The sequence below is a fragment of the Perca fluviatilis genome, chromosome 7 (assembly GCF_010015445.1).
Source record: "Perca fluviatilis chromosome 7, GENO_Pfluv_1.0, whole genome shotgun sequence".
Lineage (NCBI taxonomy): Eukaryota > Metazoa > Chordata > Actinopteri > Perciformes > Percidae > Perca > Perca fluviatilis.
Genome location: NC_053118.1, coordinates 32,575,901 through 32,591,481, shown reverse-complemented (window position 1 = coordinate 32,591,481; position 15,581 = coordinate 32,575,901). Strand labels below are relative to the sequence as shown.

The window sequence follows — 15,581 nt, the reverse complement described above, 5'->3', positions numbered from 1 at the left end:
GTTTTTCCTATTTGCGTCTTTTTGTTTTAACAGCTGCTTTTGTAAAGGAAATCTTGTTTCTTTTTGTTGAAACAGAAATAGAGAGTCAGTAGGAAGGGAGGGCAGAGGGGGAGAGAAACATTAGCTTGTCTAAACGCTGTGCCACAACTTTTCTTCTACAGTTACTGTAAAATAACACTGAATACTCTAAGGGATGTGTACAGGGATGTCTCTGAAATCATGTCAGGTTTTGAAACTTGTCTTCAGAAAACAAAGGTGGAAAAATGAATCTGGGTTGATGCAAAGTAAATATTGAGGAAGAAACCTGACTGTTAAATTTCCTTTTTTTTAAACAAAGTAGTCGGTTAGAAATACATAGGCGATTGGTTGAAGATTAAGTTCAGACAACGCTGCTCTTAAATACTTGCAAAAGAGATGGGAGTCTGGATGCAGAATAGACTGTTGTGGTGAAATTGTCTAGCCTGGCTCCGCCCTCCTGCGTACTTACCAGTCCCTCCAGAAAAAACGTGATAATGCGATCGCATAATTCAATGCATAATCAGCCAAAGTCCGCATATTTATGCGGGGGCCGCATATTTATGCGGGGGCTGCATTTCTTTTCAAATACGCTGCACTTTCGCCGCATAAATTGTCGATTTACGCTCAAAATATGCGGGGCTTGCATGATTTCATAATGCAAGCCCCCACATTTTCGTTGCAAAAAAGTCCCATATATCTTAGCATAAAGTTGAAAAATGTTGCGTTTACTTCACAGAAGAGCAGCCATTTTCCCCTGTTGCCACGGGAACGTTATGAAGTGATGTTATGAAGTGATGTTATGAAGTGACGTGAACATCATCGAAAAGCAGGGTGTTGGGGGAATCACTTTTTCTTCTCTTTTTCATCAAACCGCAGTTTTTGCAAGTTCCCACAATTTCATCGCATAAATATCCCGCATATTTCATTGCATTTTTTAAGAAAACGTGCCGCATAAGGATTTTTGCCCGCAACAATCACAAAAAAACAATGCATTTTTGTGGAAGGACTGACTTACGCTCATGCTTTCATTTCCCTTCAGTACTACAAATGAAGTGTACGAGAGTCTGGTAGGACCGGGCTAGAAATTGTCTGCTATAGACGAAGATGAAATTTGCGTCATTTCAGAGTGTGATTACAGCGAGCTGGTAAACAAAACGTTTGTGTGTGCGTGCGTGCGTGCGTGCGTGCGTGCGTACGTGCGTGTGTGTGTCACTCTTGTATTACACACCACCACAGGGACCAGCAGGTTAGGGGAGAGAATGTCAACCTACAGGAAATGTCCTGATGCTCACAGAGATATAGCATGTGGAATGTGGCCCCACTCTACCAGCCACTTTTGTTGACGAGTGATGGAGCGAGTCTCTTTAACCTAAAACCAGAGAGAAAACTACATCACGCGGATAAACCTTTGGAATAAAACCTGTGAAAATGGGGCATTGAGTGAGTAATTATTTCTTATTACGGTCTTCTCTGTTGTAGAACGCTTAGTAGCTCTGTTTGAACTTTTGGCATTTCCTAGCTCTCATTATAGATGATTGTAAAACATCCTCTATTACTATATGAAAACTACCATGAACGCAGAGCAACATGTAATTGTGAGATTTCTCTAGGTAACGTGTTTTTGTTTTGTTTGTTTCGTTTTTTTAAATGATCTCAAACTACCACCTCTGACTTATAGAGCCAGACGTTTCTTCTTTCCACTGTGACCCTCAAGAAGGTAAATAAACAAAGAGTAGATGTTTTTACTTTTATGTATTCGATTCGACCTTTATTCAACCAGGATGGTCTTTTGAGATGGAAAGCTCCTTTTTTGTGAGAGTCCTGGCCAAGAGGGCAGCACATTCAGGCTCTAAAGGAAGAGGTTTGAGGAAAGGAGAGAGGCGAGAAAAAAAAAAGAGGATAAAACCATTTTTTTAACAGAAAAATAGGACAAAATAAAACTAATGTATTTAAACACAACTCTTGGCCATTTCTGTCCTTAACAATGTCCAGGACTCTGTTTCTAAAGCCTTTTAACGTGACTGTTAACATGAGTGTTTTGTAATTTCCAAAAAGATGAAAAGAAGCGGCCCACCTAAAGGCGTATTTTGTGGCAATTTTTGAGACTATGCACTCAAAATCGAAAACATCTCATAAGAGTGAAACCCCACTTAGTTTGAAGCGTTTCTGGCGTTTAATGGCGTCAGTCAGGCACTTGGACCAAGTGCAGGACAAGTGCATCCGTCTGGTGCTTCAGACATAAAGGACATTATCGGTCACTGCACTTATTACCAGCCTCTTGCATTTTAGATCGGATGTGAACTCTGACTACCTTCATTAACTTTGAAATAATTAGTGTTTCACATAAGCAGTTACAGCGCCCCACCCACCAGCAGTCGGCAGTCTACCTGTGGCAGGATTGTCTCTGTGGCTGCCTGTTGGAAGGATTTTAAGACAATATGAAATCCCATCTACCACCTTGATGCCTTGTCGGGGGGGGGGAGATAGCGTTGACAAGGCAACGGGAGCTCATTATCTCGTCGTCTATGCTGGGCCACGGCGCGCCATTGATGGGTGCCAGAGGAGAGTTTGGAGCAGACAGATGGGGTCGCACCCTACGTTTCACACACAAGACGATTGAGCAGGAATAACACGTCCATGGAAATGACATGTCGGCGCTGTAATCCAGGATTACCTGTCTGCCTTGCTCTCCTTCGCAGCGCGTCTGCATGTTCCGTATCAGACGAGATAACAAACGGTGGCTCAGCCTCAACCGCTGCGGGACTGTGTTTGATCTGTATTGTCAAGATACAAAATGTGTGCAGCGGGCGCCTGGCTTTCTCCCCCTCCGTCCGCTCATCCTCTGCTGACCGGTTTTTGACAGGATGTGTGACACGGGGAAAGGTGAGACCGAGGCAGTTCAGGTAGAGGGGAAGGATGTGTTGCTGTAGGTCGTGCGGTCGACATACCAGATTACTGCTCGTATCTGATTTGGTCTGGGACAGTGATCCCATCAACTGTACTAAAGAATGCAAACCAAATCTGCTGCAGGTATCATTTCTCATTGGCGTAAAGAAGGCGGGCAGAGCCACGATAACAAATGCCACCTCTGTTTTTGTATAAAGCACATTTTAATATTACAGCATGTATCAACCGTTGCCTGTCTGCTCAAGTTTTGAGGAACACGTGCATCCCTAAACCAACAAAGTATAAGAGAAGGTCCTAGTAGCCGAAAGCACACTACATTTTATTACAGAGACACCGTTGGTGCATAATGCACCAGCAATCCAATCGAAGACCTTCTGAATGGGAAGAGTTAAACTTTCAAATAGCTTTATTTGATCAGGCAGTCATACTGAGTTCTTTTTTTTTTTTTTTTTCAGAGAAATGAAAACAAAGACAAACATTTTAAAGTGAGCATCATAAAACCAAACATCCATTTTACACAAATAATGACTACAGTTTAACAAAGTTATGAATGTAAACTGTTTGCTCCAATACAATAAAAGGTTGTAGTCTTTTTTTATTTTTTTATTTTTTTTTTACTATTGCTGGATTTCCTTTTTAGTTTTGACTAAACTTAGGCATCTGCCCCAGATAACAACCAAGCTGACTATGTTGCTTTCTTTTTGTTGTTGCAACTCGTTGTTTTCCATTGAACACTGGTTGTGCCATGGCAGCTGTCTCTGCTAATTGGTGTATGTTGTAGTCCACTTTGTTGTATTCAAACTTGAGTACCGTATTTTCCAGACTTTAAGTCGCTCCGGAGTATAAGTCGCATCAGTCGAAAAATGCGTCATGAAGAGGAAAACAACATATTTATAAGTCGCACCAGACTATAAGTTGCATTTTATTTTTTATTTTCATCTGTCAACTACACAATAGCACACAGAACAACTGAATGCGGTAGGTGTCCGGTATGTTAACGTTACACATTAACAGTTATTCAACTACACAATAGCACACAGAACAACTAGCTACCAGGGCGTGGAGCATGGATGTATTAAAAGGCGTGGAGACATAACTGCACCGTTGACAAGCCCCCAAGTAAGAGTCACCTTTTCGCCAGTCCCTCACAAGTTTCTCCCTCATTTCAAACTTTCTTTCTGCTGCTCGATTACCGTTTTCGGCTGCATATTTTACTAACTGCAGTTTATCTCTTTTCTTTCTCAGTTGTCTTTAGGAGCAGCATTCTAGTTGTCACAAGCCTAGAGCGCCCTCTCGCGGCTGTAGACGGTAATGTTTTCAGTATGAATTAACATTTAAAAACATGTTAAATTATTTATATTTTGATATATAAGTCGCACCTGACAATAAGTCGCAGGACCAGCCAAAGTAGGAAAAAAAGTGCGACTTATAGTCCGGGAAATACAGTAGTAAAATGTTTGTCAGGCACAAGTTTCGTCCCTCAAGATCCAATTTGGTACCCTTTTTTTTCCACATGATCCTATATAAAAATGTAATGCCATGTATTTTTTTTTGCGGTTCACACTGATTAGAAAACAAGTAGGATGTGGAGGCAAAACTTCAGAATTGGACACTTTTCAGCCTCAGCGAGGGAGCGAGCCAAGGAGATCTACATCAGCAGCTCTGTGGATGAGGAGGGTCCTCAGAGATTGCCTTGGACTGCAGCCACTAGTCAGATTACAGCCACAGGAGTCTGGAGAAGAAAACCCTCCAACGAAACAGCCCAGACTCGCGCCATCGCAACATTTTATTCTAAAGTGCGACGACTAATTTCCTGAGAGTTTGCGAGCTGTTTATATTTCCGTCTCTCTGCAGCGAATCTTCCTTTGCACGGTGTTTTCTGCTGCCGGTGTTTACCGAGGGAACTGAGTGGGAGAAAGGGATTTGGTGTTCATGATTTTGGTTGGGAGCACTGTGGCAGCCTGCTGAATTTTTAGTTGGCACAAATAGTCCTACAGCTCAGAGAGCAGGCACAGATTGGATATGTTGGATTCCTTTTTAAAGAAGGCTCGTTCCTCACTTGTGTGCATCATTTGCGAATGTCCAAATATTTTCTCCAAGGGCACATGAAATCTCGCAGAAGTTGACGTTCATGCCGAGTTGAACAATACAATAACACTGCGACAACATAAACCCTTAGTTAAATTGAATCGAAGCAAAATGTGTAAAGGTTGACCTTGTAACTTTAAGACCCACAGAGAAAGTATGACATGACATGTTGCTGCCATTTGTCGAAAGTCTTTGTGAATGGTCCTATATAGCACAGGCACCATATTTTCTTTTCTATCTCCATTTCTTTTTCATACACATAGCATAAAGCAGAGGGTTTTTTTTGTGTTGTGTTGTAATTCTTTAGAAGTCGCCCATCGGAGTTCTTTACATTTTAACAAATGACCATTCATGGAACAGTAACAACATCCCAGACAGCACTGCAACCAAGCAAAGAATTCAATCGCAGTGTAAAGTATGTAGGTTGCAAAGGCAGGGACAAAAGCACACACAAGGCACAACTGTTTTTATCAATGGCGCCTTTCCAAGTATTGTCTGAAAAATGCAGACTTTTGAGTTAACTTTAATGCTCTATGTAAGGTTTGCTGAGTGTGCAAATACACATAAGACTAGTCTTTTACTACTGGTAAGGATAAAGCTTCCCCCTTTAAGCTTTTCCAGCACCTTATTGTTCTTACAGTTTCCTTTTGTTTTGTGTTTTAGAGATACGGTTTCTGAATGTGTCCTGCCTTCAGTCTCCGGGTGAGCTGCTCAAAATCTGCACGGCTTTCTACGTAACTAGCCGAAACGAGGGGCCTAGGGGGCTAACCGTTAGCAAGCTAGTGCTAGCATGCTAGCTCGTTCTCAATGGCAAAACAATACAACACACACAAATTCACCCTAATCTACAAAATACTTTGTATAGAACTACTTTCATGTCCCTGTTCTGCAGGTATTCAACGCAAAGTTGTTTAGAAGAAGTCTCCCGGCTAATCCGGCCTTGTACAGGCCGAAGTTGGAGAAATAGCTAGCTAGCTCGTGTGATCCTTACCTAGCTACTGTGCATGTGACTGCCAACAAAGATGTTACAGAAGTTGAAAGGTCTCCCTCTGTAGCTAAAACGGAGACCTGACACGGGGTGAAAAGAGGAGCTGCAGCAATGTGCAGTACAACAAAAATATTGTGTTTTTGTTTTTTTTAATTAAACCCATTCTGATACAATCTAAAATTACAATTATACCTGAAAATGAGCATAATATGGCCACTTCAAGGACCACGTGTGAAACTGATTGAGCGCTCTGCTTCTGTGTTGAGCATACAAAGAAGTCTTGATGTCAACAAATTGAAGGGCTAAATGTTTCCTCTCTGTCAACATATATAGGGCCTATACTGATGCCACATTTCGCTTCATTGCTATTTCTTTGTCAGCTCACATCAAGTTCACTTGACATTTTCCAATATATCTGTCAAATATACTGGAAGGACCGAGAGAAGAAAAACCACATACCAACGAAACCCACATACACAGAAACTACACACTGTGTTGTGTATTCTATTTGGCCAATAACATCCGAGAGATTCACTAAGGCAAATCAAATATTAAAAGACATTCATACATCCAAATTGATGCGTCACAGTGGGAGGGAGACAATTGCTGTAATTGCGAAAGAGGGTGGGTGACAAGATGTAAAACGAATGGCAGTCTATGTCTTACACTCACACACATACATACTCTGTATATAAAAGCCCAGAGAAATGTATGTGTGCCTGCAGAGGAAAGTATTTGTATCCTTATGTTTGCATAAATGTGAGTTAGGGTGTTTTTTAGCACAGTGAGCTTGGGGGGAAAAAAGGAGCCTTTCAGTATAATGTGCTCTTTAATAAAGACACAGGTTGGCAGATTGGGAGTGTCAATGCTTGTGGCATGCAGCCTCTTCAGGTGATTTATGAGCGCGCTGCTAGGCTATTACATTATGGGCCCCAGTCCTATTCAGTGAGGGTGATAAGAGCAGCCCACCTCTATTGAATCACTGCAGGTACAAGCGTTTTGTTTTAGTGGAATATCACTGCTTTTTGATAAAGGAATTAAGTATGGAGAGAATCTAATCATGTTGTCTGCTCTGCAGCTGTAGCTCATCTATGAGGTTAGCATTTGTGCTTTTGTCCTTCAGAGTTTGCAGAGCATGTTCAAGGGGAGCTGGCTTGGAATTGTTTGCTCCTTCATTGAATTTCAAATTTTGGATCTCTCTTTATTGTGTAAACAATATTATGCATCAGTTAGACTTGCATGAAGCAACAAAACCACAAGTATTATTATTTTTTTTTTTACCTCTTCAGGACTTTATTCTAGGACAAATCTCACCAGAACAGTTTCTCCTTCAATTCAAAACCATACCGCTGGAAGAAAAGGTGCATTGCAATTTCCTCCCACTCTGTGTGGCTTTGGACCTGGCCTCGTGTTGGCAGAGAGGCGAGAGGCCAACACAGCGAGGCCAGAGTTCACGCCGCAGAGCGCCGCAGCCGAAAGGCCAGTTGTCAACCGCCGGCGGAGGGAAAAACAATGGGGCGTCAGCCAGAGCGGTTTGCAAAAAGGACGAGTCAGGGTCGCTTTCAATTAGCACAGCATCTCGTCACTGCAGTAAGCCACAGGGGCTGAGAGGAGGAGGAGGAGGATGAGGCCTTGGGCTTAGCGATGGACAGAACTAAAGGCAGAGAGACGATCTCAGTCACCACACAGTCCTAAGTATAATGGGATCTTGCATTTAGTCTTTATTGTAAATTCTGCATAAACTGATTATGGTCCATACATTGTCATCTTTATTTGTGGTTATTACATGTCTCTCAGTGAGACATGTATTACAGCAAGCCAAACCTTACAGTATCAACCACAAACAACTTCCAGCAAGTGCTGGGTCACAGGGTGCATGTGTGAGTCTGATTGGGATTATCTGGCATTACCTTCAATTGGGTATAGGTCTTTACTTTAAATCAATGATGTCAGAATTGGGAACCGGTCGCCAAATCCAAAGTATTAACCCACTGAAAGCTGAGGTGGATGATATATTTAGTTCATCAAACCTGCTTTCTTTCAAAAGTATCACAAGAACTGGGTTTTGTTTGTTTGTCTTGGGATTTTCAGGATTTAAGTTTCTTATCGCATATACTCTTGGCAGTTTGTGAATGCAGGATGTGTTGGCTTTATTGCCCTTTTGGGATGATGTGCCAACAGAGTCCAGTGTTGGCAGTCCAACCAAGCTCCATCTTTAGACATTTGCTGCTAAAGCGGTAGAGTGAAGCAGAGAGCAGCTTTGTCAGATATGAGGGACTGACTCAGAACTGCCTCCCAACGGGGGAGTTGGGAGGCACTTCATCCTGACAGGCCCTCAAGAACTCATTTGTGACAAAGAAAAAGCGTAAAGACTCATCTCACTGTCAAAGATGCTGATAAGGACCGGTCTCCCTACGACTCATGACACTAGAGGAGTGGTTCAAAAGCAGGCGCTACTGTATGTTGGCGAAGCCCATCATTGGCGCTAGGGTTGGGCGGTATCCAAATTTTGATACAGTCAAACCTCCTCCCTATTTTACCGCGGTATACGGTATTACCGTGACTAATTTAAAAATTATGACGTAAGGCTCAGACGGCGTCACCAAGTTCCACCAGTTCAGAAACTGAATACCAAACACTAATACTAAAACAATAATAAATACTTTCTCCTCCACACCGTCACGTGATGACAACCACACATAATTACATAAATTATATTTAATATTTAATCCTTGTCTCCTATATAAGTGCATTGCATTTTTTTAATGACTATATTGAAACTGATACGTTGTTATTTTTAAGACTCCGCGGTATACCGTATTAGCGCCCAACCCTAATTGGCGCTCCACCTCCCATTTCTGATGACGACATTGAGTAAGAGCTGTGAGATGGATGTGGACGTGTTTCCTTGTATTTTTTTTGCATTTGGGCCAATTTTGTGTCTCTTACAGGCTTCTCAGAAAATAATTTGTTTCCAGAAGTGTAAAACTGCACAGTTATTGTGCTAAACAGACCAATGCACGCTGAGACTGGTTCTCCCCGAGGTTGGCCAGAGTCAGCAGAGCAGGATACGACTCGCAATGGTCTGACGGTGTAGAGGCAGGCTGAGACAAATAATGCAGCTCCATGTTATCCCCCCTTGCCTTCTGGCATTATCCCCCCAGAAGTGTGAGGCTATTTATGTTGAGTGTGGGTGTATGTAATGAGTGTGGCCATACCAATGTGCCAATTAGTCTGGTACTCAGAAACTAATACACGTGTGCCTGCCTCTCCACTTGTTGGGAATGAAGACATGATTTTGAAAAAAATTATTGCAGCGGTGATGTTGATACAGGGCTTGAACGAATGTGATGTCTAAGCCTAATGCCAGAGTTAATAAAGTATCCAGTGTTTCATTTTGATATGAGGATGGAAATGTTCCAAAAGAACGTTTTGACCAAGAGACACTTTTGCTGTTTACTGTTATTCAAACCAAGGGTAATTGGAATTAAGTAGAAGAACTTCCCACAGACTGCCAGTTAAGGTCCTGATCAATTCTGCAATAAATGTCCTCAAACAAAACTGCATCACATTTATCATGTTGGAGGTTATACAATGACACTAAGTGGCCAGTAATTGATTTTTAATTACATGCAAGTATCAGTCTGGAATCCTGACACACTCATTTTTGTCTAAACTGAGTTACAACAATAATTAGTGTCTTAGACATTTGAGATTGGAAAAAAAAAAGCTTGTTGATATTTGCAGATTCTTTCAGCAGCTTCACATTTAGTTTGCCCCTCAGACTCAAATATGTACGCCACAGCTTTGTGTGTTTTTATTAGTTATATCTCCAAAGGACAACAGGGAGATTAAGTGGAACTCAATCTCCCCACACCTCTGCACCCTTTAGCAAATGGCTGTGTTCAGCAACCCTATCATTACACACATTACATGAAAACTGGAGAGTAGTGGGCCTTGTCATGTCATGTTTTCCAGATAGTGATAGCTAACAAGACACAAATGTGCGAATGGGAGGGGGAAATTGTCTCAAATGAAAATGGCAAATAACAGCAGTGTCTTCTTCAGTTAGCGGTGTGGTCAGTGCAGCGGAGTTGTTTTCTTTTGTACGCAGGTGCATTGTAGCGAGAGTCCTGCAGAGAATTGAGCATTTACTAGACATTTTTAAAGCAATAGTAATAGTGGGTTGCACTTTGATTGAATTTTAGTTTATTACACGGACTGTGGCTATTTTTTCCTGAGTTGTACATCTCAGAGGAGAGGAGATGAGTGATTCCTAATCTGAAAAGTCCTTTTTTTGGTGGATATTTTTCAGCCGGCCAGGCTCCTCTCCCCTTACACTTGTCAGGCCCCCCAGTCTATTGCATTCTCCTCCTTTTCTAAAAGGCTGCAATTAATCTAATTAGTAATCAATCATCCGTTAGGCCTCCCGCCTCCTCTGTGCTAATGGGGGATATGACAGGCCTGGACCTTGCATTATTAATACCTCCATTCCTGGAGCCCAGGGCCCCCCTGACGCCCGTGGCCAGGGGCCATTGATCACTACCACAACCCAGTGAGCACTGCAAGGCCTACAGGGAAATATCCAGAGTAGTGGGAGTGGAGATGGGAAATGTGGTGTGTCAGTCTGTGTGGGATGAATCTGTTTAGGGGGCTTTAGGGTTATTTTGGTAAGGGAAGGATTTTGCCAAATTTGCTTGGGGGAAGTTGAATATCCTAAAAGTGTGATGCTGATGTTTGAAGGAGATGAGGGATCGTACGAGTGGCATTAATAGGAATGTGCTCCGAAAAGCTCATTTGGTTAATGGGGCTCACCTCAAAACTATTATGGTGGGGTAAGGGGGCCTCTCTGGGGGACTATTTCTAGAAAATGAGATTAGAAATTATGGGACGCCACTAACGCTGGGGCACAATAATGGCAGCGTGGCAATGAAACAATCACGGCAACATTATCCTTCATCTCCCATGCGTTATATGAGCACCCAATATAATAGCCCCAGCAGCTGAAGTTACCAGCTGATTTCATTCGCTAGAATCAATATTGGAACCTACTCTGTGCAGGCTTGGGGGACAGCTGAACAAAACAACACCTCTTCTGCCTCATGGTTAACTGTTACCTTCCACACACACAGGGCCATCCTGTGTCCTCTTTAACTGAATGTGCTAACTCTAATTTATATAACCTTTGTGCCAGCTGCTGTTAATAGTGTGTGTTATCCAGTCTACGTGTTGTTTTTGAGGACATGCTGTTATGACTTTGGTGCTCACGCAGGCCTGGGCAATAATTCAACCAGTCAACGTTCTGTGGAATCTAACGGTGATATGATCACATTGTGATTGATGATTTCAAGCCAGTTTTGATTTAAAAAGGTGTTACTGAAGTGCTGTGAAGGATTTTGTCCTTATAACCTGTTTTGCCTTACATCACTTTGATTATTTGGATGGTTTTGTATAGGGGTGCAACAGATCACAAAACTCACGGTTGGATCGGATCACAGTTTTGAGTCACGGATGGGATCGATTTTCGGATAAGCACAAAAAAGGGGGGGATTTAAATTATTTATTAAAAATGTAATAACTTTTAACAATAACTTCGTTCACCAGTAAATTGCTGTTAAACAACAAAAACAGATGAGAAAAGGGCATTTTACAATAATTATGAATGCACCACGAGTTTTACCAGTTTTAAGCAAACGCAACCTTTATTCACACCTGTGTTGATTTTCCGACAACAGCCGTGACCAAGTGCTAGCTAGTTTGTGTCTTTTAGCTCGTAGCTTTAGCGGCAGACTGATGTACGTCCCGCTGTTGGAATCCTCTACAGTACAGTCACACTTCTACACCGTTTAGCGGTCAGCATTTTAACCGTGTTTTAATCCAGCTACTACCTAAAGGTAGGCTAACATCAACGTTACCTTCTAAGTGTAACGTTAGTGTTAACTAACGTGACATGCAGTCTGTTTCGGAGCATCAGAGAGCAGTTCGTCCGGTAGATACCGGGCACCGCTGCCATATTAGCACCAGATTTGAACATGCGCTGTTCATGTGAACAGAAAATTGCATTGCCTGTATCTTTTCACGGCAACTCTCCAGAGAGATTTATCAGCCTACTTTAAGTAACAGCGACAGTAAACGTTTATTTCACTCTATTGTTATGGCTTTTACATTTGCATTTAATTTATGTTTAACAAAATGTTATTTTGTGGTTATGTAGGTAACAGTTGTATAGCAGGCTTTTCAAGATATATTAAAGGTTGTTTCATACAGGTTGTTTAATAAATAAAGATAGTGTAATGGACAGATGAATGCTTTTGAAACAGTTTAGTTGTTTTTTATAATAAAGATTCCTTTGTTTCCCTGTCACAAAAGGAGAATCAACAGCAAACATTGGTATTGACTATTGGCCAAATTGTTATTTTCGGCCAAGAATTTCATAATCTTGCCACCCTAATTATTACACATTAATCAGCAACCATTTGACGATTGATTGATCTGTAACTGAATCGCTTAATTTTAGGCTGTTGGTTGGATAAAACAAGCATTTTAAAGGCTTTGGGAAACTAATTTATTATAATTTCTGACATTTTTACAGACCAAACTGTATGGATTACACGAGAAAATAATCTTCAGATAATCAATACGGGGGGAAAAAAAGCATTCCTTTTGTTGCAGCCCTACATGTACAGACAGATGGCAACTTAAGGACAACCTAAACAAATGAGTAGAGTACTACAAATTCAGATGTTTCCATATAAGGCACAAAAGGTCTTTGATTGGCTTGATCAGCATGAAAGGAATCCTCATCCCTCCAGAGTTCAGAGACTGTAGTAGAATCTAAGGCACAGCGCATTTAAAGCTCTTCTTGACTACTTAGGGGCCATCCACACGGAAACGCTTTTTTGGTGTGAACGCACACATTTTGCATCGTTGTGGCCGATGGTCTTAACGAATCCTGTAAACGCACTGCCTGAAGACGCACTTTTAAAAAAACTGTTCCCAGGGTGAAAAAATTCGAAAATGCGGCCCTTGCGTCTTTGTTTGGACAGCGAAGCCGCATACTTGCGTATCGATGATGTCATCGCCACTCCCCTCAACCTCTAGCCTTCGACCTCTTATCCCGCGACGACGTCTCATAATAACAACAACAACAACAATGGCGGACTACATGCTTGTGTTCCCCACAAACAATTCTGGTTTCCTTGCACTAGAAATTTTCGTCTTCTTCTGTTTGGTTTCTTCTTCTACTGTCTGTTTGTATACAGTGCGCAAGCTTTGTGCATGCTCTGCCTCTTCTTCTCCGTTTTTGGTGAATTTCTGTAGCAGAAACAATGCCACCTATAGGCCTGGAATATGAAGTAGCGTGTTGAGTCATTTACAAATGGATCTGTTTGGACGCAAACATTCTTGAAACAATGCCAGGGAAGACAGGGGGGAAAAGATTGTTTTGGTACGTCTGGACGTGGCCTAAGACACTCTTGGTTTTTGCGTACATTTTTCACCCATCTGTAGCTGTCTGCTTTGAAAAAAAAACAAAAAAAAACATTCCTATTAAGAGTGTGATACTGATTTTGACCTCATCGCCCAGCCCTACTGATGGTGATGATTTTTGACAAGAGAAGCAGCTGCGGCCTGTCCACAATGTGACTGATGTGTGGGAAGGTGGAAGCAAGTGGTCAGAAGTTGCGTGTAATGGGGTTTAGTCATCTTTTTAAATACAATTTCAGAGGTGAAATCACTCTCATCACCACACCAGGCCACTCCCCGTGACTAAGACCTGGTGTCATTTAGTACGGCGGCCATAACCTTCCCACCAACCAGCCACGCATTCTGGCTGCAGCACTGCCGTCTTTACACCACACAGGTTAAGTCACCATCAGCAAGCATGCCAGGGCTGTCACACCGCTCCGCTTAATTTGCTGAAGGCTGGGGTTGTTAAGTATTTACAGGCCTTCAGTGGCTTTATGAAGCTGCGATGGGAGTCAGCGGCGGTGTTGAGCTCACGGCAGCTGCAGTCAGCTGCCTCATTCAGGAGGGATTGGGAAAGCAATGCAGCTCATCTGCTGCGCGCTGTGCGGGTGAGTCAGGGAGCTGGGCATGCTTTATCCATGGCTGAGGATGTAAGGAATCGCTCTGCGGTCACAACCTCCACCCCCACCCAATAGGTGTATGTGTGTGGGTGATGAAATCTGTGTAGGAGGTAAGCTTAGTTAGAGAAAATCCATGAGCCACTGACCATTAGTCACCACTGGTCATCAGAGACACCTTTTTGTGTGTGTTTGGGGGTTGCAGAACTTGCAAGAATCGATTTGCAGGAAGTTCATCATTCATGAATTGTCTTCAGTGTTGATTGTGTTTTTTTTTCCACTGGGGAGGCTGAGTAAATGATGACCGTATACAGTTGGCGAGATGAACTAACGAGTGTAAACCCCAGCTGTGCTGCATGAATGAGTCTCCTGAGAGCAGAGACGAGCTTCAGGCTAATGAAAGTTCGGAATAGAAATATTTTTTGGTGGGGAAAAAGGTTACCAGCAAACATGATGAATGATGAGAAGTCACATGGAAAAAACAAAACATGGATGATGCCGGCATCACACAAGATAACTGTAAATGAACACTGATACCTGGCTATGAAGCTTTCCATGCTCTTTCTGAGCATTGCTATTCTTTGCAGCAGACATCCTAAGGTACATGAGTCCTGGTACTCACACAGTATTACCTCCATATTGTCAATTATTAAAACAGATTTTGCATTTGGTCTCAAACAAAGAGTGTGGGCGGCGGTTTGGACAGAACTGAATAATCATCAACTCATTACTGTATTTGCTTTAAGTATATAGACTTGGACCCAAACTTTTAGATCATATTTGTGTATGTTTTAGCATAGATTCACTTAAAGGAGACTCCTTTTCAGGTTCATACTTGGGGTTTTGGTGTTTAGCCTACATGCCATGATGTTAAAAAAACTGTCTGAATATACCTGTATTCGCCAAGGAAAAACTCATTTATGCAAATCTTGTAGTCTTCCAGAACCACAAAACTCCTTGGCCCTTTTCCTATCGTCGCCATGTTTGGGCCTGTAACATCTGGCTCCATTTATGGCCTCTCTGCTTGTGTTAGCTGTGATGTTATGACAGCAGAGTTACTGGGAAGATTACACTAAGAGGAGATGGAGCCCCTCTCCATGGGGGCTCTGAGGGTCAGCGGCCCCGTTGTTAAGCAAAAGAGACAAACCCCCTGAGGTTCTTCAGCAGAGTGTTTGCAGTGCAGCTGTTTCTCTTGTGGTGTTGTCCATTCTCATGTTTTTTTTTCTTCTTGTGTTTGCTCTCACAGGAAGTTTATTGAAGACTGAAGACTTTCCTAGAGGTAGAACCTCAAAGGGGGTTTCAACCCCTGACGCCCCACTAACCGCCCCATCTTCAAAACCCCGCCTCCAAGACCCCGCCCTGCTGAGGTCACTTCCTGAGAGAAGTGCGAGGGGCTGAAGACTAGTGGATCGTTGGACGTGACAAAACCTCTCTGTAAGTTCAATTATGCTTCCTGTTTTTTTTGTTTGTTGTTTTTTTGCATTGTACACACCATA

General features: G+C 42.3%; 1 protein-coding gene across 7 annotated transcripts in view; it reads left to right on the top strand.

Annotated features, from left to right (window-relative positions):
* sema6e (sema domain, transmembrane domain (TM), and cytoplasmic domain, (semaphorin) 6E) overlaps positions 1–15,581 on the top strand; it is a 164,326-nt gene that overhangs the window by 53,488 nt on the left and 95,257 nt on the right. For 4 of the 7 annotated variants that reach the window (XM_039805603.1, XM_039805608.1, XM_039805607.1 and 1 more), the window contains one exon: positions 15,332–15,519. The gene's annotated coding sequence lies outside the window, so the exon portion shown is untranslated. Of the gene's footprint in view, positions 1–1,435; positions 1,459–11,295; positions 11,319–11,818; positions 11,896–15,331; positions 15,520–15,581 lie in introns of those variants that run through there. The other 3 variants (XM_039805605.1, XM_039805606.1, XM_039805604.1) reach the window with 3 other exon arrangements.